This window comes from Eurosta solidaginis, chromosome 2, assembly GCF_040869045.1.
Source record: "Eurosta solidaginis isolate ZX-2024a chromosome 2, ASM4086904v1, whole genome shotgun sequence".
NCBI lineage: Eukaryota > Metazoa > Arthropoda > Insecta > Diptera > Tephritidae > Eurosta > Eurosta solidaginis.
Window position 1 is genome coordinate 188,638,621 of NC_090320.1, and position 22,573 is coordinate 188,661,193.

At 37.4% G+C, this 22,573-nt stretch overlaps 1 protein-coding gene across 4 annotated transcripts in view; it reads right to left on the minus strand.

The window, feature by feature from the left end:
* LOC137240393 (uncharacterized) overlaps positions 1–22,573 on the minus strand; it is a 92,069-nt gene that overhangs the window by 16,727 nt on the left and 52,769 nt on the right. The window contains exon 1 of one of the 4 annotated variants that reach the window (XM_067766606.1): positions 13,731–13,944. The exons of 2 other annotated variants lie outside the window; for them this stretch is intronic. The gene's annotated coding sequence lies outside the window, so the exon portion shown is untranslated. Of the gene's footprint in view, positions 1–13,726; positions 13,945–22,573 lie in introns of those variants that run through there. One more of the 4 variants, XM_067766607.1, reaches the window with a different exon arrangement.

Here is a 22,573-nt window from a genome sequence, read left to right on the forward strand (position 1 = left end):
TTTATCTCATAAGGTAAAAAAATGTCGGAATTTCTATGGGGCACGCCCGTAAAATGTTCCATTTTGTTAGATTTTAAGATTGCCAAAGTTTGAGCATAATTGGAAGATGTTAACCCATGCCACTGGGGCCTCAAAGCTTGGGGTCGACCCCAAAGAAAAATCCGACATCGATTTTTTCATGTATCACTGGCAACCTCAAACTTTGAGGTCCCAGTGGCACGGGTTAACATCTTCCAATTGTGCTAAAACTTTGACAATTTTAAAATCTGAAACATTTTAGGTGAGTGACCCCAAAAAAAATCCGACATCGATTTTTTAAAACCACCCTAGTGTAGAAATATAAAATTATTTTCATAAATATAAAATAACAACAAAAACAAGTACAGAAATCTAATTTCGGGTAAAACCGAACCATTGTGAATACATACAAGTGAAAAATGTTTCTATTCTTCCATTACCATACCTACCTGTCAAATAATAGCTGACAGGGAAAACGGCTGTCGCGAATGGCCAGAGAATGGAAGAAAGGTTTTTTTTGCTGGCGCTTATTAAATTGAAGTGCCATGAATTCCTCATTTGTGATTTAACACAGATTTTCTTTTAAATGTGTATACAGAAAATCAAACTTACTTACTTACTTAATTGGCGCTTAACATTCTAAACGGTTATGGCCGTCCAACAAGGCGCGCCAGTCGCTCTTTCGCTCCGCCAACCGGCGCCAATTGGTCACACCAAGGGAGTTTAAATCGTTTTCCACCTGGTCCTTCCAACGGGGTGGGGGCCGCCCTCTACCTCTGCTTTCATAGGCGGGTTCCGATAGAAACACTTTCTTGGCCGGAGCATCATCTTTCATTCGCATAACATGGCCTAGCCAGCGCAGCCGCTGCGTTTTAATTCGCTGGAATATGTTGATGTCGCGTATAGCTCGTACAGCTCATCATTAAATCTTCTTCGGTACTCGCCATCGCCAACGCGTTGAGGTCCATAAATCTTTTGAAGAACTTTTCTCTCGAACACTCCCAAAGCCGCTTCATCTGCTGTTGTCATGGTCTATGCTTCTGCCCCATATAGCAGGACGGGTACGATAAGTGACTTGTAGAGTATGTTTTCGTTCGCCGAGAGAGGACTTTAATTTTCAATTGCCTACCTAATCCAAAGTAGCATTTATTGGCAAGATTGATTCTTCGCTGGATTTCAGTTCTGATGTTGTTGCTAGTGTTGATGCTGGTTCCCAAATAAACGAAGTCTTTTACTATTTCGAAATTATGGCTGCCAACAGTAGAGTGGTTGCCAAGGCGCATATGCGCTGACTCTTTGCTCGATGACAGCAGGACTTCGTTTTGTCCTCATTCACCACCAAACCCATCTTTATCGCTTCTTTTTCCAGTTTGGAGTAAGCAGAACTAACAGCGCGGATGTTTAGGCCGATGATATCAATGTCATCTGCATATGCCAGTAATTGCACGCTTTTATAGAATATTGTTCCAGTGCGGTTAAGTTCTGCAGCTAGTATAATTTTCTCCAGCATCAAATTAAAGAAATCGCACGATAGGGGGTCACCCTGTCTGAAACCTCGTTTAGTTTCGAACGGCTTGGAGAGGTCCTTCCCAATTCTGACTGAGCTGATGGTGTTGCTCAACGTCATTTTGCACAGCCGTATAAATTTTGCGGGGAAACCAAATTCAGACATAGCGGCATATAGGCAGCTCCTTTTCGTGCTGTCGAAGGCGGCTTTAAAGTCGACGAAGAGGTGATGTGTGTCTATTCTTTTTCCCCGGGTTTTTTCCAAGATTTGGCGCATTGTGAAAATCTGGTCGATGGTAGATTTACCAGGTCTAAAGCCGCACTGATAAGGTCCAATCAGCCGGTTCACGGTGGGCTTCAATCTTTCTCACAATACACTTGAAAGGACCTTATATGCAATATTAAGAAGGCTGATTCCACGATAGTTGGTGCATTTTGCAGTATCCTCCTTCTTGTTGACTGGGCAAAGAACACTTAGATTCCAACCGTCGGGCATGCACTCTTCCGCCCATATTTTGCTAAGAAGCTGCTGCATGCGCCTTAACAACTCCTCGCCGCCGGTCTTGAATAGATCCATCAGCGCCCACGGCCTCGTTGTTTTTCAATCTAGTTATTGCTATTCTAACTTCGTCATAATCGGGCGGGGGGACATATATTCCATCATCATCGATTGCGGGATCGGGTTCTTCATCTCTTCGCGGTGAATTGCTGTCTGCATTTAGGAGAACAGAGAAGTGTTCACTCCATAATCTAAGCACTCTCTGGATATCAGTTACAAGGTCGCCGTTTTCGTTCCTACAGGAGTTTGCCCCGGTCTTAAAACCTTCCGTCTGTCGCCGTATTTTTTGGTAAAATTTTCGGGCGTTATTCCTGGTGGCTAGCAGATCAAGCTCCTTGCACTCACGCCTTTCTGCTTCTGCTTTTTTCTTCCTGAAAAGGCGTCTCGCTTCCTTTTTCAACTCACGATAGCGTTCACACACTCCTCTTGTCGCGCTCGCTTTTAACGTAGCCCTGTAGGCCGCGTTTTTTCTTTCACTTGCTACGCGGCATTTGTATTTTCGTGGTCGCCGGTAACCAATTTTTTCCTCGGCGGCAGTACGAAGTGCTTTGGAAATATGCTCCCACTACTCCTGCGTTCCTTCAGGATGAGTTGTGCTCTCAGAGAGCAGGTCTGAGAATCGAGTTGCGAAATCATTGGCAGTATGTTGCGATTGAAGCTTTTCGACGTCTTGCTTTCCTTGTGTTTTTTGTTCCTTGGCATGGAGGCATGCCGTACGTCTATCACAACGTGATCGATCTGATTGCTAGTATTTCGATCAGGAGACAGCCATGTAGCTTGATGTATCTTTTTATGCATGAACCTCGTGCTGGATATGACCATGTTTCGAGCACCGGCAAAGTCAATCAGCCTCAGTCCGTTAGGAGAAGTTTCATTGTGTAGGCTGAACTTTCCGACTGTAGGGCCAAAAACACCTTCTTTGCCCAACCTGGCGTTAAAGTTACCAAGCACGACTTTTATATCGTAACGGGGGCAGCGCTCGTATGTGTGTTCTAATTGTTCATAAAAAGTGATATATTAAAAAATTTTGCTTTTATTCGGATAGCGGCGAGCCGTTCGTCCACAGGTGTGAACGCCAGAACTTGGCGACAAAGTCTCTCTCTCACCACGAATCCGACTCCGAAACTGCGCTTATTCGTATGGCCACTCCAATAGATGTCACAATTTTTGATCTTCTTTCTTCCTTGCTTCGTCCAACGCATTTCTTGGATGGCGGTGATGTCAGATTTTGCTTTGACGAAGACATGAACCAGCCGGGCATCTGCAACAATCCCATTCAGCGAGGGGACCTTCCAGGTGCATGCCCTTAATTCATTGTCCTTCAAACATTTGCCATGGTCGTCATCAATAGAGAGTGTATTTATCCGAGGTTGGTGTTATATTTCATTGGAGTATGGTTTTACGTGGCGGTTCCCAAGCCCAGCGCACAACCCGCTCAGCGGGGGTGAAAATATTACTTGGCACGTTTATATAGCGAGCCGCTTGCTCCAAGACAGACGCCCGCTTGCAGCCGCACCTAGAGGTGTACAAACGCTGCCGATGAGATCTCCCCCGGCTAGCCCTTAAACCGATTATGTCAGAGTGGCCTAGCCAAGTTGTCGCCTTCTTACATTAAAAAAAAATAAATGTAAGGCGCGATAACCTCCGAAGAGATCTAAGGCCGAGCTTCTCTTCCAATTTGCGTCGTGCTCCTCTTGATTTTTCCCTACAAATTGGCCGGACGGGACCTACATGTTTTATGCCGACTCCGAACGGCATCTGCAAGGCAGATGAGTTTTCACTGAGAGCTTTTCATGGCAGAAATACAATCGGAGCGCTTGCCAGACACTGCCGAGGGGCGACCCCGCTTAGAAAAATTTCTTCTAATTGAAAAATCTTATTTCTAAAATTTTGATGTTGCTTTGCCCGGGAGTTGAACCCAGGGCATACGGTGTGATAGGCGGAGCACGCTACCATCACACCACGGTGGCCTTCTTACATTAGCTCACCGCTAAACGGATGTTTAGCGGCTACCCAGAAGATACTTGGCCGCAAGCGACCGGTAGTAGTGAGCTGCTTGAACCGCATGCAAAAGAATCGCTCTGGTCATTCCCAGGTGAATGACGGTCAGAAGCTTTCCCCACTTTCGTGGACTTCTACACACGGCTCCACCCTCCTCCATCAAACTACATATTAATATTAATTTCTAAAATCCAGTTAATAGATTAAATGTGAGCAGCCAGTTAAGCAAACATTTTAAAATGTGTAAATAATGGAATATACCTGTCGTCTACAAAAATGTTTGAAAAACACTATTGGGCAAAAATTAAATTATATTTTAAGTAATCGAACAGCGATTTAACAGGTGATCGAGGCTGTTTACTATGTGAACGTTTTTGTCAAACATTCGCCACTTGTAGGATTTCACAATGAACCGAACGTTATATTCCAGCTGTGTGCTGCCATGTATGCATATGTCACCTGTTGTGCAAAGCCAGGGACGGAAAATAATAAATAAAAAAAAATAATAAATAAAAAAAATAAAAATGTTTGAGTTCCCAGGTATCCCTATAGCAATATCATGTCGAATCATGCATCCTTTTTATTTTTCGAACCTTTTCCATAAAAGTCCACATATAAAAGTAAAACCTGTATTTTTATTTTTTGAGTCCCATAGAACTAGTTAAACTCGGACTTTTAAAAATAAAAGTCCGGAAATAAAAGTTAAATCCGAATTTTTATTTTTTAAGGCCAAAATAAAAGTCCGGCTTGATAACAAAGAAACGGCTTATCCCAATTAAAAAAATATATCAAAGGTCCAAAATTAATAGTTTTGCAAGAAATTATATTATAAAACCCTGTTGAGCGAAAATACCGGTTTTCTTTTTTGAGTGATTCTCATAGAAAATTTAACGCTCTTTCTACTGGAACCGCAGTTTTTTATCTTTCGTATTTTTTTGACAAATCGCATTTAAAGTACAAGTGAAAAGTTAAGTTAAGTACAAGAGAAAATCTTTAAACGCGTTTTTCTGGTCACAAATATATTAAGCATACATTTAAAGAGAAATGCGAAGAACATTAAATGAAACATACTACTTAGCCATATAAAAATATTGTATTCCGTACTGCCAAAGAAACAATGTTCTTACTAAAATTGGATGCTTTTTGTTCGAATATGGTATTAAAAGTTTTGTGGAGGGCTTAAATAAAAACAGAGGATCAGGCCCATATACAATACTTTTAAAATTTGTGTACTTTGCACTAATATGTCTATAGTGATAACGTAGTTACGTGCCATAAATAATTATACTGCCAATTTTCTCATAGCTACAACTTTAAGAAACATCTCTCAAAAGTGGGCGTAATCGATAATCAATTATACTTGGATCTATGTATATATAATGTTAAGGATCATAGTTAGGCAAAACTGCAAAGTGATACTGACAGCTTGCAAAACTCGTAAGTTTTCTTCTGCTAATTGTAGGCGATGCCACGCTCATTTTTCAAAAATTTGCAGTTTCATTTTGCGTTATAAGGTAATGCATATAAAAACTTTCATCACTTAATCGGTCTTTGGTAATGAATTAAAGCAGTTTTCCCTTTGACGACGTTTTTTTTAATGGTCGCCAACCGATACTGTTCATTTTTACAACGCGTATATCTTGTAGCAATCACAATCTCCATGCCAAATTTCAACACTACATCTTTAAGGGCTTCTGATTTACGGCTTGAATAACTGTGATATTTTTGATAAGTTTTAGGCCAAAAAGTAAAACACAATTTTTGTTTTTGTATAAAACGTTTAATTGGTCGATATTCCGACTTCACTCTGAAGTCATCTTCAGAAACGAATGAGTTTGCTTGATCGACCATCTTCAGGAACGCATGAGTTTGCTTGATCGGCCGAATAACTTTTTTTCGCGCCCATTTTCGAATTTTCTAACTTTCCACTTCTTGTCATAAAGTCTACCCAAATATCAAGTTTCATCATATTATTGGTCTGTTATTTTTTCATTCGATATCGAAAAAGAGGGAGGGGGGTTATCGTTCGCATTCGCCCCTGTTAAATACCAACCTAAGCTACCGAATTTCGTAATGGTATCAACAATTTTGCTCAAGTTATCGTGCAAACGAACGAACGGATGTGAATGAATCGAAATATTTTTTTTAATTGTACGAATACACACTGGGTATAAAAATATTTTATGATTAAAATAATAACGGTATCATAAGTTTAGATTTGTTAATGCGTTTTATCATGAGTTTTATTACGAATGTATGTATTTAAATACGCGACCTTGTGAATTGCTTAATTAAATTCTTGATATATGTACGTACATAAGTCGAAAATACTAGAAGCATGTTTATTTTAAAATACTTATGTATGTATGTATGTATGTATAACAGGGTCGCCAAGAGAAAGCCGGGCCCGGGGGCAAAAAAATACGGGCCCCCATACTAAAATGAACAAATTCTCAAAATCAATTTATATTTTAGATGCATTCGCATATACATGTATATTATATTCAATGAATATATAGTTACGAACTTTTAATTTATCTACACATTCACACAGATCAACATATGAGTAAATATGTTTACATAGAAATATAAATATTCTTCATACAGTTTTAATATATTTGTAGAAAATAAATTATTATATTGATTGCGAACAATATTACACTTTAAAAATCGGTGTGAAAACTAATGAAAAAACAAGTAAGGAAGGCTAAGTTCGGATGTAACCGAACATTACATACTCAGTTGAGAGCTGTGGAGACAAAGTAAGGGAAATCACCATGTTGTAAAAGGAACCTAGGGTAACCCTGGAATGTGTTTGTATGAAATGTGTATCAAATGGAAGGTATTAAAGAGCATTTTAAGAGGAAGTGGGCCATAGATCTATAGATGGACGCCATTTAGGGATATCGCCATAAAGGTGAACCAGGGGTGACTCTAGAATTTGTTTGTACGATATGGGTATCAAATGAAAGGTGTTAATGAGTATTTTAAAAGGGAGTGGGCCTAAGTTCTATAGGTGGACGCATTTCGGAATATCGTTATAAAAGTGGACCTGGGTTGACTCTAGAATGCGTTTGTACAATATGGGCGTCAAACGAAAAGTGTAATAAATGTTTTAAAAGGGAGTGGGTCTTTGTTCTATGGGTGGACGCCTTTTCGGGATATCGCCATAAACGTGGACCAGGGGTGACTCTAGAATGCGTTTGTACAATATGGGTATCAAATGAAAGGTGTTAATGAGTATTTTAAAAGGGCGTGGGTCTTAGTTCTATAGGTGGACCCCTTTTCGAGATATCTCCATAAAGGTAGACCAGGGGTGACTCTAGAATTTGTTTGTACGATATGGGTATCAAATGAAAGGTGTTAATAAGTATTTTAAAAGGGAGTGGGCCTTAGTTCTATAGGTAGTTGCCCTTTCGAGATATCGCCATAAAGGTGGGCCAGGGGTGACTCTAGAATTTGTGTGTACGATATGGATATCAAATGAAAGGTGTTAATGAGTATTTTAAAAGGGTGTGGGCTTTAGTTTTATAGGTGGATGCCTTTTCGAGATATCGCCATAAAGGTGGGCCAGGGGTGACTCTAGAATTTTTTTTACGATATGGGTATCAAATGAAAGGTGTTAATGAGTATTTTAAAAGGGCGTGGGCCTTAGTTCTATAGGTGGACGCCTTTTCGAGATATCGACATGAAGGTGGACCAGGGGTGACTCTAGAATTTGTTTGTACGGTATGGGTATCAAATGAAAGGTGGTAATGAGTATTTTAAAAAGGCGTGGGCCTTAGTTCTATAGGTGGACGCCTTTTCGAGATATCGACATGAAGGTGGACCAGGGGTGACTCTAGAATTTGTTTGTACGGTATGGGTATCAAATGAAAGGTGGTAATGAGTATTTTAAAAGGGCGTGGGCCTTAGTTCTATAGGTGGATGCCTTTTCGAGATATCGCCATAAAGGTGGGCTAGGGGTGACTCTAGAATTTTTTGTACGATATGGGTATCAAATGAAAGGTGTTAATGAGTATTTTAAAAGGACGTGAGCCTTAGTTCTATAGGTGGACGCCGTTTCGAGATATCGACATAAAGGTGGACCAGGGGTGACTCTAGAATTTGTTAGTACGATATGGGTATCAAATGAAAGGTGTTAATGAGTATTTTAAAAAGGAGTGGGCCTTAGTCCTAAATGTGGACGCCTTTCGAGATATCTCTATAAACGTGGACCAGGGGTGACTCTAGAATGTGTTTGTACGATATGGGTATCAAATTAAAGGTATTAATGAGGGTTTTAAAAGGGAGTGGCCCTTAGTTGTATATGTGAAGGCGTTTTCGAGATATCTACCAAAATGTGGACCAGGGTCATCCAGAACATCATCTGTCGGGTACCGCTAATTTATTTATATATGTAATACTACGTACAGTATTCCTTCCAAGATTCCAAGGGCTTTTGATTTCGCCCTGCAAAACTTTTTCATTTTCTTCTACTTAATATAGTAGGTGTCACACCCATTTTACCAAGTTTTTTCTAAAGTTATATTTTGCGTCAATAGACCAATACAATTACCATGTTTCATTCCTTTTTTCGTATTTGGTATATAATTATGGCATTTTTTTCATTTTTCGTAATTTTCGATATCGAAAAAGTGGGCGTGGTCATAGTCGGATTTCGGCCATTTTTTACACCAATACTAAGTGAGTTCAGATAAGTACGTGAACTGAGTTTAGTAAAGATATATCGATTTTTGCTCAAGTTATCGTGTTAACGGCCGAGCGGAAGGACAGACGGTCGACTGTGTATAAAAACTGGGCGTGGCTTCAACCGATTTCGCCCTTTTTCACAGAAAACAGTTATCGTCCTAGGAGCTAAGCCTCTACCAAATTTCACAAGGATTGGTTAATTTTTGTTCGACTTATGGCATTAAAAGCATCCTACACAAATTAAATGAAAAAGGGCGGAGCCACGCCCATTTCGAAATTTTCTTTTATTTTTGTATTTTGTTGCACCATATCATTACTGGAGTTGAATGTTGGCATAATTTACTTATATGCTGTAAAGATATTAACTTTTCTTTTAAAATTTGAATTAAAAAAAAAATTTTTTTTAAAAGTGGGCGTGGTCGTTCTCCGATTTTGCTAATTTTTATTTAGCAGACATAAAGTAATAAGAGTAACGTTCCTGCCAAATTTCATCATGATATCTTCAACGACTGCCAAATTACAGCTTGCAAAACTTCTAAATTACCTTCATTTAAAAGTGGGCAGTGCCACGCCCATTGTCAAAAATTTTACTAGTTTTCTATTCTGCGTCATAAGCTCAACTCACCTACCAAGTTTCATCGCTTAATGCGTATTTGGTAATAAATTATCGGACTTTTTCGATTTTTCGAAATTTTCGATATCGAAAAAGTGGGCGTGGTTATTGTCCGATATCGTTCATTTTAAATAGCGATCTGAGATGAGTGCCCAGGAATCTACATACCAAATTTCATTAAGATACCTCAAAATTTACTCAAGTTATCGTGTTAACGGACAGACGGACGGACGGACGGACGGACATGGCTCAATCGAATTTTTTTCGATACTGATGATTTTGATATATGGAAGTCTATATCTATCTCGATTCCTTTATACCTGTACAACCAACCGTTATGCAATCAAAGTTAATATACTCTGTGAGCTCTGCTCAACTGAGTATAATAAGTACAGTTTATTACTTATAGAGTTATATTTAAATATTGCATTAATTGTATGAAATAAATTTCTTTAAATTGCAATAAAAATATTTTTTGGTAGTAATTTGGTATATTAAAAGTGTTTAATTAACACAAGTGGGCTTTCCTGGCCTTAACAGCTGCGAAATTATCTATGATAGTGTCAAAATCCAACTGTCTCGGTGTTGGTACTTCAATACAGAGAATGCCAAGTCCTGTAAGGCGTTCTTGAGTTGAACATGATCGATGGAAGTTCTTGCAAGAACACTGAAGAAACGTTCAGCACTGGCTACTGTAACAGGTATGGTGCAAAATACGTAGAGCAGCACAAATGTTAGGAAAAATTGTAGCCAGATCTAGAGCACAGATAGCATTCAACAATACAATGGTGACAGATTTTCGTTAAAATTTGCTGAGTAAATGTGCTCCAAGTGCTTCCTAAACTCTCGGAAACGTCTAATTTGTATTCGCTGACAAATTGAACGGCATTTTCTCGTATTGAAACCTCATCCATGTATCCAAATTGCCACAAAAAAGAAAAGGCGTTCTTCAAAATTTCCATGACAGCAAATCGTTCGGTAATACCTGCAATAACCGAATCAACTGTCACCAAAAGGTATTATTTTTGAAATCAGTCTCGTGATCGTCGTTGATCGTCTCGTTCTCTTCACATTCATAAAAATGTCCTTTGCGATTCCTTTTTCGAACGTCAGGAAACTTTGGCGAGATTCCCAATCCAATGGCGGCTGTTTTGCATTCGCATAAAATGTTTTCGCATTAATTTCTGATCAGATTTAAATCAGAGATCAAACTTTCTAAGTTTATAACTTCGATATCGATCGTAGTAACCCTGGCTTGCAGTATAATGTTTCTTTCATTAACAGCTTTCAAAATTTTGAGCCAAATATAGAATAACAAAATACATTCAAACTTGCTGATGTATTGAGGAATGCCATTAACATCACCATATGTTTCCGCTGTCAAATTTAGCCCAAGTAACTCGTTTAGTGCCTGTTTCAATCCTTGGCTATGATTTGCAAAAGGCTTAACTACCTCAACTCTAGCTGACCATCTTGTGTCTGAAAGTTTATGGAGAGAGCTTGGAACGTTATGCCTAGGATATCCCATCATTTTTTTGCTGTATTTACCGAATTTTTCTGCTGCAACAAAAAACGAATTCAACTTTATGCTACAAAACCGACGCCAAAAACCAACAACACCTTATGCGTGGTGCAGATATGTACGTTAAGAGATTTATAAAATTGGTTGAAATTTAAAATAATTGCTATCTACGAAAGGTGATTAAAGGTGTGGTTTGTTTATTTTCTGTAAGCAAAAAGCTTGTATAGCATTTTGAGATTCCCGGGCCCCTCCAAAGCCCCGGACCGGGGTAAATGACTCCCTCAGCCCCCCCCCCCCCCGCACCCCTCTCGTTGGGCCTGTATATAAATATTATATAAATTGAAATGTTTTTGATACTAACACGTAATCTGAGCGAGCCCAAAACGGCATTGACACATACAGCTACTTTGTTTAGAGAAATAAGCATTTTAACATGATTTTAATGGTTTTCGAAAGCAAAACTTGCATTCGATTAAGTAATTTTTAAATAAAATTTAATTGTTAAATAAAGCGCTGCTAAAAATTCAATGTAACTAGGCTCTGTTGATGCGCGCCTGTAAATATACCAGACAATTTGGATCAAAAAACATGCTTTCCAAAAGCAATAGATATTTAGCATTGCATTCTCCAAAAAATTATATACGGATTTGCATTTGCTACGTTATGGCAAATACGCAACCCCAAAAACCGTTTATTCTTGTTGATGCTTTGCAAACATGTGATATAAGTTATATATATGACCGATCTCTATGATTTTTTTAGACAACATTTTTTGTAAGATATGTCAGCATTGTTTGAAATTCGAAGCTTCTATCTGTTAAAATGGGGCAGAAATTACGAAAAGTTTCTTAGTTCAAGGAGTTCTGCCCCTTGAAATGAAAGCTGTTTATGAGTGCTTTAGTAGAGGGTAATTTTCATACCCCTGGGTGACTAGGGTCTCGAGATATAGGCCAAAACGTGCGCCCGTGAACGCCTTTAAATTGTTTTTACATTATGGGTATCAAATTGAAGCTGATGATGAGTGCTTTAGTACAGGGTAGTTTTCATACCTATTGGTGACTAGGGTCTCGAGATATAGGCCAAACGTGGATCAGGGTAACCCTAGGATGTGTTTTTACAGTATGGATATCAAATTGAAGCTGTTGATGTGTGCTTTAGTACAGAGTAAGTTTTACACCGTTAGAATGTGTGAATTATGGATATCAAATGAAAGCTGTTGCTGAGAGTTTTAAAGTAATTTTCATTGTGATATTCGATTTAGTCGCATCAACCTGGCAAAACGGATAAATATGCATGCGAAGCCGAAATAAAGACATGAATTAATAATACCCACATACCTATTTACATACGTCCTATTCGATTTGCTTGAAATTTGCTATATAAATTTGCCTATTTTAGTATTTACGATGCTTTTTTCCGGGAAGTAGAAAAGAGACGGACTGGGACTGGGCTTAGGACTAGGACTGTGACTGAGACTGAGACTCGGAGTGGGACTGGGGCTGAGACTCGGAATGGGACTGGAACAAAATACATACCACCCTCTGGGACTGGCAATAAGATATGAAGAAGAATGAGAAAAACTTGAGAGAAGAGAAAAGAGAGAAGGAGACTGGAAAGAGATAGAATGAGACGATGATGGAGATAGATGAAGCGAGAAATGCAGAGGGAGGAGTGAGTACAAAGATTAGGAAAAAGTGTAGAGGGGCGAGGGCAGAGTTAGAAGGAAAAAGCTTATTAAAACATATGCAGATATACCAAATTTAGGGCAGAACAACGTGTGCCGGGTCTGCTAGTAAGCTATAGATTGTGAACAACTTTTTTCAATTTTAAATGTTTATATATATATATATATATATATATATATATTAGGGCGGGTCGATTTAAAAATCGCTCATTGTTTGTGAAAATCGTATTCTAGGGATCAAAATAAGAAACTTTGCCGAAGGAACCATACCTATAAAACGAATTCTGATGTCCCCCCCCCCCCCCCCCCCTATGGGTCGAACTTTTGGGTAGGGGCAATTTCAATTCTACCTGCTGTGTCTTGTGGTGGCTTAAAAAAACAACACAAGCAATTTTACGATCTGCAATTGTGTCACAGTGATGCCTTGGTTTTAAAAGGGGGTTGTAAAAACGCTTATTTCTAATAATTTTTTTAATTTCTTTTCTATTACTAAGTTAAATTCATTTTTTCATTTACATATGTTCTGACTAAATAAATTTCTAAAGAGAAAAATAAACTCCAAAAAGAAAAAACATAGGCATTTCAAAGTGGGATTTTTCAAAATTTGCCCCCACGACCCAAAGGGAGGAACATCAGAATTCGTTTTAGAGGTATGGTTCCTTCGGCAAAGTTTCTTATTTTGATCCCTAGAATATGATATTCACAGAGCAATGGGCGATTTTTTGCCTCCACACAAATCGACCCGGCCTAATATATATATATTATATATCTGTGTCGCGTACGGAGTACTTTTCGCAGGGCCTGAATACCATCATTACATGTGCCCAAGCGGCATTTTCCGTTTCAATTGAGGGGATGTGTGGAATAATGATATAAGTCCAGTTACACCGTTTTTCCATAAATCAACTAATTAAAAAGAGCACGATTGCATACACATACCATATTAATCTTAGAAAATAATAGTGATATTTAAACAATGATATTAGCTTCATATATGGAAAAAAGGTATAACTCGACTTATACCATTATTCAAAATAAACACAAAGAAAGCAACATTCATTTGTAACCAGTACAAACGAAAAAGTTCTACGTAAGTATGTACATGTGAATATTGAATGAAATACACTTGACCTACAGTAAATAATATCAGAACAGCATTCCTTTTTTTTTTTTTTTGATTATTAGTTTAAATGGTTAAAGCGTAAGATTATTAAAACACCAGGTTATCCCTCTATTGGTCTTAATCCATAACACCAGGTTATATATTCAGAAGTTTGCTGTCTTTAGATTGCTGTACAGTTGCTCCAGCAACACACAGGTAATACACTAATGCGGTAGTTACCCACGAACGTACGTAGAAAAAACGTGTCAGCTGACACGACCTATCTTATGAGTGTGCAATGTAAACGAAAACTCACCGACGTGCAACGCCCGTACGTACGTAGCCCGGAACGTAGAAATCAAAACAATTTTGATTTTTTCCGTAAGAACGTGTCAGCTGATCGCTCTCTCACTAGACAGAGTTACCTAGTAAACTTTTGTGCGCTAATTTTTGACCGTTTCCAATTTTATGCAAAAACGCCTAATTAAAGTTTGAAAAATTGTGGAAATAATTCGAAATAATTATGTAAAAGTGCTGATTATAAATATGTGATCTATTTATACTTATTTAATATGTATTCCGGCCTTTTACAATATCAAAAATTAAATTGGAAAAAGTTGATGTTTCCATAAGCATACATGCAAAATGGTCAATGGCAACAGTGCTTATCTGTAAACAATACACACACAACTATGTTATGTACATGTACACAGACGCATACATTGATTCCTACGGGCTTGAAAGTTCGGTCAAACGTGCTTCGTACGACAAACGTCATTACGTACGGCACACGTCGGTGGGTAATTGCCGCATAAGGCCAGAACCATGTGCGTAGGTTTCTGCGTAATTGAGGTTATTATATATTTAGATATATTCTGATTTAATGGTTTACTCCAAGTACGATAAATTTTTTAGTTTTTTAAATGTTTTTAATTTAATTTTTTGTCATTTCGATTCCCGCACTATTCGCCATTTTATTCTCAATCACATGAATAGCGTACTTTTATATCACGCGGTTGAGTTATGGAGAGAAACGCAGTTGACGCGACGACGTTATAAAACGAAGTGAACAGCATTCCGTGCGATTAATGAATGAACATTCCAAAGCCGTGGTTACTCACGAACGTACGTAGAAAAAACGTGTCAGCTGACACGACCTATCTTATGAGTGTGCAATGTAAACGAAAACTCACCGACGTGCAACGACCGTACGTACGTAGCCCGGAACGTAGAAATCAAAACAATTTTGATTTTTTCCGTAAGAACGTGTCAGCTGATCGCTCTCTCACTAGACAGAGTTGCCTAGTAAACTTTTGTGTGCTAATTTTTGACCGTTTGCAATTTTATGCAAAAACGCCTAATTAAAGTTTGAAAAATTGTGAAAATAATTCGAAATAATTATGTAAAAGTGCTGATTATAAATATTTAATCTATTTATACTTATTTAATAGTATTCCGGCCTTTTACAATATCAAAAATTAAATTGGAAAAAGTTGATGTTTCCATAAGCATACATGCAAAATGGTCAATGGCAACAGTGCTTATCTGTAAACAATACACACACAAATATCTTATGTACATGTACACAGACGCACACATTGATTCCTACGGGCTTGAGAGTTCGGTCAAACGTGCTTCGTACGACAAACGTCCTTACGTACGGCACACGTAGGTGGGTAACTGCCGCATAAAGCGGGAGTCATTGGTGCCGCATGTCGTATCGCTGTAGTCGTATCCCTAACGTAATCAGCTGTTTATCGTTACGACGGGAAACCAAAAACCAATTGGGTTGGCTACGATACGGTTACGACCTTAGCGGCACCAATAATCGATTGCATTGATTCCCATAAGTTTGGTCGAATCAGCTGTTATAAGGTTACCGATACGGTTACGAACAAAGCACCAATGTCTGCAGCTTAAACCAGCAACATTTCGTATATGGAAATATGCGTTTTTTGCTTCAAGTATTGAAAAGAATCTGGGTGAAATTATTCCTGCGGTTTTGACATCTGACAAAGTAGAAGATATGAGATCTCTAATAAAATTTTGCAGTAGTGAGGGATCGAAATGCTATGAACATATATTCAATGTCGTAGGCCAGAAAGAACTGAAAAGTGGTTTCAAAAACGACTAAGCAGACAGAGAACTCCATTGTTAAAAATAGAAAAAAGTTTAAAAATGATAAAAGTAGTAAAAAAAAGATTGCTAATAACAACAAAACAAAAAGGCTTATATAAATATATGTTTTAACGAAACCCCTTAGAGGAAAACCCGTACCACAAGCCAAACTAGTGCAGTTTTATTTACATAAAAGTCTTATTTTTAAACTATTAAATTTTCATAAAATCCGTCCTAAAAGGTAAAAAAAAAAATTGTTTCCAATAGCTGGGTGTTCCATTTTTTTTTTTTTTTTAATTTCATTCTTTACTCTGCGAGTTTTGAAATGTACAATTTTTTACATATAATTTGCGTTAGAAAAAAATTAAATTTCAAAACTCACATTTCCTGAATTTAGCCACATTCCTCAGATTAACCATTGAGAAGTCTAAAAAGTGTCAACTGTGTGGTATTGAAATTTTGATCACCTTTAACTAGGTACGAGAAATCAGTTAACAATAAAATTATTAAAGTTTCTGGGGTTCTGCTCTCCAACGTAAATAATTTGGCAAAAAGCGTTTATATCAGATCTACATTGAGCATTTGTAGAGTTATCGCTTTCAAAAAATATTTCTGCTTAATTCCAATAAAAATATTCCTTGGGTTAAAATAATTAGTATTATTTTTATGGAATAATGTACACTGAATTTTTTAAATATCCAATATTTGGATATAATCCTTGTACCTAAAATTACTTCAAATGCGCTTCGTACTGATGGTACAATATCGACATACAAACTTTTTCTGATTGAGCTCTTTAGTGCAGGCCGGAAATATATACATACTTTTAATGCTGAAAGTGATATTGGATATGACAGGTGTGTAACAGAAACGCTATTAACTTCCAGACACAAAGATAGAAAATATAGCCGTATCGCACTGTTTAGCGTACGCAGGAAGACGCTTTCCATAATAGTCTTGGAAATCTTTAAACTCATCAATTTGTCTTGGGCTGTATGAGAAAAATTTAAATATCGATATCCCAAACGAAAAGCAACGCTTTCAAAATTTTTACTTAGGATTTCTTTGTACAAATTTTTTAAGAGTCACCTTTTGTTTGGCATGTCGATATATTGTTTCACAAACACTCTATAACTATCGGTATGCTTGCACTATATAAATTAAATTAGTTTCATGCTTTGATTTAGTTTTCAATTCAAGAATGGCTTCATCAGTGGCAAACTCCTTCAAATTTCTGTAAGGAACACGTGCATTTGCTACAACTGTTTTTGAGCTCAAAGTGACATAAATCTATCACGAAAAGTATTTGATAACCCATCGAAATATCTAGCCACCAAAACAAAATTTTCTGATTGGCCGCTTATTTCATCAACAATTAACAAAAATTGGTTTGCTTCAAGATCCAACACTTTTCTGAACTATCTGCTAGGTGAATTGCGATTTATTTTTATGATAGCAGTTTTTTCGTAAGAAATCCATTGAGGTAAATTGAAAATTATATGAGTGTTAATGAACGTGTGGAAAATTTTGTGTGGAGTGCTGAACATTTACCTCAGTGAAAAAAAAAAGTACCAAAATCTGGTTACAGCCTAAAAGGGACCAAAATTGAACAAAAGGGACCAGCGGACCAAATAGGGTTGGAAAGGCCCATTTTTTGTCCAAATGGACGAAATGGCAATCGTGGTTATGAAGTAAGTGTCAAAGATGACGTGTTGTTATCTCTTTAAAATACAGCGCAAGAGCAATGCTAGATGAGAAATTAGAATAAACGTGTAGATGATTTCAAGAGCGAATCCAATCATTTGCTATTGGTTGTCAGCGATAATACTTACTTACTTATTTGTTTTTGGTTTCGTTATAGCAATGAAATTTAAAACTGGGTCAGTGCTACATATTCACATATGTATGAATGTCAAGTTAACCCGGTAGTGAAAAGCTAAACTGGCAGCACAGATTCTATATACTTCATTAACTAGAATTTTGTGGGTTAATTCATACCAGTTCAGTATTCCAAACAGCTTTAACTTTGTCTCGCTAACTTTTAATGAAAACATAATAGCTTCCTACTTCACACCTGGCTCATTAATTTTTAAATATATGTACTTTGTTTTTATAAAATTACTGGAGTATCCGACAAACTTTGTTCTGCCCGAAAATTCGTTTGCCTGCATTTAAAAATGGAGCCTCGCTTTCCATCTTCACTATCTATCTCTTCTACTCAATCTTCCATTTTTCTTATTATTCTTTTCCATCCCTTCCATTCCATTTGTCACCGCACTCCCCACCCCATTCCCAATCCCAATTCCACTCCCATCGCTACTGCTAAACCCATTTATACTCCAAATAAACTTCCCATTCCCTTTCCAATTTCCAATCTTAATCCAACTCCCTCTTACACTCCCATTACCTATCCCTCTCTTACCACGATCTCCTCTTAAACGAAATCTATATATCAAGTATATATTTCTTCTGTGCGTGTGTTTATCTGAACTCCTCCTAAACGACAGGACCGATTTTCATGGAATTTTGTGTGTGTGTTCAAGGTGATTTTCACCACTTAATTTTTTTCCGAAAAGTGACTCAGGGTCGACCTATTCTAAGTAAAATTAACTTATGATACGATTTCCTTGAAATTTGGTACCTGGGTACTTTCTTGACTAGTTCAGTATTTGGTCCCAAGCCCAGCCCACAACCTTCCGCCAGAAGGAAGTGTTCAGGCATAATACCCGCTATGAGTCTACAGACTTTTCTTTTTAATGATAGAAGCAACTGTGTCAGTCTAAGTTTGTAAGACCTACACATAATCTTCGATACTTTACAGCCCCTCGCTTGGGTCTACGTGTTTCCCGCTTGGTCGATCATGTGCAACTCTCGCCTTCTTTTAATCTAGCCCTAATCTAATTGGGACGTCTACGGAGCAAGCTTCGAGGGAATGCGTCCTTTTTAGATAGTTCATCCGTTTTTTACTTCCATCTATTCCCATATGCCCTGGGAACCAACATATATGTATGCTTTGCCTTAGCCCGATTCTTTCCAGGAATTGCTTACACTCTAACACACTTTTAGATACTGTGCTATGCGGGATTTTAGCAGTCCTAACACCTCCAGTAAAATGTGGAATTGGAGAAAAGGGGGCGTGTCACTTTCTTAAAATGGGATTTTTCAGAACTATGGTTGCCGTACAAGCTTAGGTTATTATAACAGCTAAAGTTTAACTACAGAGTTGTTTGGCTGTTATTTCTTTTGGATGTTTAGTAATCTTTCGCCGTTAAAATTTTTTGTTAACTTCAGCGTATTCGCATATTCTATCTATCTATCCATCTGTATATATAAAATTCAAATTATGTATGTAGGTATAGATCGGGTTGCGTCCTAAACGGATCGACCGATGACAACCAAATTTGCACAACCCACCAGAAGCCTTCCAAGGATGGTCATAGGCTAAAAAAAAATTCGATATATAAAAGGGGCGTGGCACCTGCCGTACAAATGGAATCTTTGATACTGCATAACTCTGAAAGTATTCATGCTAGAACATTGAAATTTAGTAAGGAGTTATATGAGGTCAATCCCTAACACCACCAAGAAAATGTGGGGTGAGGGAGAAGGGGGCGTGGCACCTCCCATACAAATAGAATATATCATACTGCATGTCTCTGAATGTAGTAATTGTAGGATAATGAAAATTGGTAAGGAGCTATATGACGTTAAGTCCTAACACCTACAGTAAAATCTGGAATTGGGGAAAAGGGGCGTGGCACCCTCTCTTCAAATGGGATTTTTCAGAGCTATGGCTGCCGTACAAATTTAGGTTATTTTAACAGCTAAAGTTTCACTGCAGAACTGAGTTTAGCTGTTATTCCTTGTGCATGTAATCTGCCGCCTTTAAAACTTTTTGTTAATTTCAGTCTGTCTACATCTTCTATATCTGTATAAAATTCAAACAAACGATACAACTTATCAATCCATTGACACAGTCGTGGAAGAATCACAAGCTGTGTATTGTACGGTTGAGTTTCTTAACTCCTTGGAGCCATCAGGAATTCCTCCTCATCGAATGATCCTTAAAAAAGGGTCTATAATAATTATGCTTCGTAATTTGGATCCTCCGCGCTTACGCATTGGGACAAGGCTTTTCATCACAAAGCTCCAATGTCACTGAAGCAATGATTTTACCTGGAAATTTCGAAAACAACAAAGTTTTCATACCAAGGATTCGATTAAACGCCTCTAATTTCCTATTAGGTTAGCTGTCGTAATGTCTATCAATAAAGCTCAAGGACAGTCATTAGCTGTAGTAGGAGTCAATCTTACCACCTCATGTTTCACCCATGGCCAATTATAGGTAGCCTGCTCCATAGCTGGATCATCGAAAAATCTTTTTATTTATACTCTAAATAATTTACAAAAAATATTGTATATCCTATGGTTTCAGCAGTACCTAAATTTGCAAATACACATCCTTAAAATAAGTTTAAAATTTGTGCTATTTATTTTGCATATTTTTATAGAATCGTGGGGTGGAACCCTGGGCATAAGCTAGTATATATATGAAATTCAAATTATATATGTATGATTCGTAACAAAATCGCATCGGTAAACAGATAAAAAGAAGCACAATGCCAACGGTAGTTAGTATAGCAGTTATAGGGTTATCTACTTTGATTAAATACACTATATTTTTGTAAATTATTATACTAAGCTGAGCAGAGCTCACAGAGTATATTAATTTTGTTCGCATAACGGTAATCCGTAACGGCATAAACTAATTGAGATAGATATAGACTTCTATATATCAAAATGGTCTGGGCAAAAAAGAAATTCATTTAGCCATGTCCGTCCGTCCGTAAACCCGAAAACTTGAGTAAATTTTGAGGTATCTTAATGAAATATGGTATGTAAGTTCCTGGGAACTTATCTCAGATCGCTATTTAAAATGACCGATATCGGACTATAACCACGCCCACTTTTTCGATATAGATAATTTCTAGAAACCGAAAAAGTGCGATAGTTCATTACCAAAGACGGATAAATAAACGAAAATTGGTAGGTGGGTTGACCTTATGACGCAGAATAGAAAATTAGTAAAATTTTGGACAATGGGCGTGGCACCGCCCACTTTTAAAAGAAGGTAATTTCAAAGTTTTGCAAGCTGTTATTTGGCAGTCGTTGAAGATATCATGATGAAATTTGGCAGGAGCGTTACATCTATTACTATGTGTGTGCTAAATAAAAATTAGCAAAATCGGCTAACGAACACGTCCACTTACAAAAAAAAAAATTTAAAGTCAAATTTTAACAAGTAATTGAATATCTTTACAGTATATACATAAGTAAATTATGTCAACATTCAACTCCAGTAAATATATGGTGCAACAAAATATAAAAATAAAATAAAATTTCAATATGGGCGTGGCTCCGCCCTTTTTCATTTAATTTGTCTAGAATACTTTTAATGTCATAATTCGAACAAAAATTTACCAATCCTTGTGAAATTTGGTAAGGGCATAGCTTCTATGCCGGTAACTGTTTTCTGTGGAAATGGGGGAAATTGGTTGAAGCCACGCCCAGTTTTTATACACAGTCGACCGTCTGTCCTTCCGCTCGGCCGTTAATACGATAACTTGAGCAAAAATCGATATATCTTTACTAAACTTAGTTCACGTACTTATATGAACTCACTTTATTTTGGTATTAACAATGGGCGCAATCCGACTATGACCACGCCCACTTTTTCGATATCGAAAAATGAAAAAAATGCCATAATTCTATACCAAATACGAAAAAAGGTATGAAACATGGTGATTGGATTGGCTTTTGGACGCAAAATATAACTTTGGAAAAAACTTTGTAAAATGGGTGTGACACCTACCATAATAAGTAGAAGAAAATGACAAAGTTCTGCGGGCGAAATGAAAAGCCCTTGGAATCATGGCAGGAATACTGTTCGTGGTATTACATATATAAATAAATTAGCGGTACCCGACAGATGATGTTCTGGGTCACCCTGGTCCACATTTTGGTCGATATCTCGAAAACGCCTTCACATATACAACTAAGGGCCACTCCCTTATAAAACCTTCATTAATACCTTTAATTTGATACCCATATCTTATTAACACTTATAGAGTCACCCCTGGTCCACCTTTATGGCGATATCTCGAAAAGGTGGACTATAGAAATATGGCTCACTCCCTTCTAAAATACTCTTTAATACCTTCTATTTGATACCCATGTCATACAAACACATTTCCCTAATTTGTCTCCAAAGCTCTCAGCTGAGTAGTAGTGTTCGGTTACACCCGAACTTAGCCTTCCTTACTTGTTTTATATACCGTAAGATGAAAGCTATATCTGCAGTTATGCATTCTACATTATATATTTGAATTCATATTATCAGAGGAATTTTTAAAAACAATATACATACATTACATTATCGCTTTTCTCAACTTTTCGTGTAATGGAGTTAATCGATGTGTGCACTGAGCGGCGCATATATGGGGAACTCCGCCAATCTTTGGTTTTTTTGGAGAAAAAAAATTTTTTTTGAAACATGGTATCACGCAAATATCTTTTTGTTAGGAACATTGCGGGGTAAATTGGAGCTATAGTGCATCGCCGTTACTCGTCTCACATAATGCCTCAAAAAGATATAGTCAAAAGATCGAGCAAAATATATATAAATTGAGGTCGCCATGTTAAATATACATTTATTTCAACACTTCTGTACCGATTATATCGAAATTTTAGCAAAATAT